This window comes from Aplysia californica, unplaced genomic scaffold (assembly GCF_000002075.1).
Source record: "Aplysia californica isolate F4 #8 unplaced genomic scaffold, AplCal3.0 scaffold00087, whole genome shotgun sequence".
Lineage (NCBI taxonomy): Eukaryota > Metazoa > Mollusca > Gastropoda > Aplysiida > Aplysiidae > Aplysia > Aplysia californica.
In genome coordinates, this window is record NW_004797357.1 from 223,341 (window position 1) to 225,738 (window position 2,398).

Sequence of the window (2,398 nt, forward strand, 5' to 3'; positions counted from 1 at the left end):
AAAAAACAGTAAGTTACAGAAACACGGACAAACACTGCTTTTTATTTTCCGATCTTGGGAGACGGAGGACCTTCTGAAGGACAGAGGACAAAGCCGAAAGGACTCTTCTGACCCGAAACCTTCTCTGTCGAACAAGTCTCTCCGGATTGCGTCGTGGAATGTTCGCACCTTGTATGAAGCAGGAAAGATTTCTCAAGTAGTACAAGAGATGAAGAGATACAGGCTGCACATACTAGGAGTCAGCGAAACACACTAGATACAGTCTGGACAGAAGCAGCTCAGCTCGGGGGAAGTCAGGCAGCAGCATAACAAAGAAAGTTTTGGATTGGAACCCACAGGGCAAGAGATGAAGGGGAAGACCTCGTGGAACCTGGAGAAGAATCACAGAAATCGATGTACAGAAAAGTGGGAAGACATGGAATAACATCAAGAGGCTAGCCCAGGATAGAGAAAGGTGGGAGGTGTTTGTCCGTGGCCTATACCCAGATGCAGGGTGAGAAAGGCAATGATGATGAACTTACTCCACATTGAAGCCTTGTGCTTCACATTTGAACACTGTGTTTGGAATTCAAATAGAGTTGGGCTGATACTCATTTTAGATAATTCCACATAACCGTTTGGCTCTATATGGCGCATAAGAAAGGCAAATCATTTTCAACCTTGTCCCCATTCTTTTTTTGCTTAACGCACTATTTCGCATTAGACCCACTACTAAAAGTAGAAAAAGTCGAATTGTACTGCAAGCTTCAGCAGTCTCACAGGTCAACAGAAATTTGCAGATACGGTTTTTCTTAAGTTTCCTTTACCAACTGGGATCATGGTCCAGTCTCTTTTTTAAAAGAAATAAACCATTTCCATTTCCGAAAAGGTATTTCTTCCTTATGGATTTTATGTTGAACAATTTCCCTTTGAACGACTTACGTCTGCTCCACAATATAACAACATTCTCGTCAATATTTATGCGAAATATTTAGAAAAATAAAGATTGTATATTTTCTATCATCCTGTGGATGAGCTAATATTGTCTTTGCAAGGTATTCTAAATTGTTTTTAAATTTATTCTATTTACTGGATTTCTTCCGTCTTGGATAAGAGTCCACTCAGAATTGTTGGGTTCAGACTTGTCTTGCTGCTATCTCCTGGGTTTTTTTTTTGGGGGGGGGGGGTCATTTTATTTCATGCACCCGAAATCAAATTTCCCAAATGAAGGGGAAACATATTCTTCCATTGAGAGCCTTCACAATAATTTGAATAATGGCTTCGTATATTTTTACTTTCCCCACAGGGTTACGAGCTGTCGAGAGCTGAAGAGCGTATTTGCTGGGCAACACTCGTAGGTCTCACTTATTTTCTTTCCTTTTGTTGTCTCTGTCTATGTGCCTTTTCTGCTTGCTTGTTCCCTACACTAAAGAAAAGTCATCGTGTCGTTATTTTTCTCTTTACCCAATAAAGTGAATAAAAAGCGTACACGTACTTGAAAACCACACTTCGTTTTGGAGAGGAATTCTTCTCTCGTCCCCCGTACTTCGTGTTGTTATTCACAGTGTATACCCAATTCCGTCAAGTGAACTGATCCCGTTAAACGGAATTTCTGGTGCCCTTGTCAGGAACAAAGCCGAATTGCGTTTTAGATATCTCTGGTCTTACACTTCTTCTCAATCTTCCCATTATTACTCGCAGCAATATTTTTGTAAAATGACTCATAATGACTCCTTTTGGTACATTGGCAAAACCTGGCGGTAAGCGGGGCTGGCGGTATAGCAGGGGACGATACAACGAGGTTTGACTGTATTTTCGACCAAGGATCACATCAATGACCTCAGGCACATCGTTACCTAGCCGTTACAAATTGTCAAATGTGCAGTCTTTTTCGTTTTGCTTAGGCTTGTCGGTGATTGAAAATAGCCTGTGTGTTACTCCCCGGTCGACATAATGTAGATCATAGTGGACTTGAGCATTACGTCACAGCTGAACCGTTACATCAGGAGCCAGTTTCAGTCGAACCTACACAAACGACAACCTGTTAAAGACAATCACTTGTACAAACGGCTACTTCCTAGGTCTCCCTTTGCGTTTTTTCTTTCCATTCTGTATTATAATGACACTGCTCAAGAGGACCACTTTTCTCCTCATCAATTAGTGACCGTCTTGGACAGGTTTCAATTAAATTGTATTACTTCCACATAGCTAGAATTGTTTTCCTCTCTCTGCAGTTACCCCACACCCTATTTTTCTTCTATAGAATCTTTAAAATCGTTCACATACTAGACGATCCATCATACGGACACGTACTTCGTCTATGCAGCAAATAATAGACATTAAAAAACCGGCCGTGAGACAGATAAAAAAAAACGAAAGCAAGGGATGGTGGTGGTCAATTTTTTAATTTTTTTTTTTT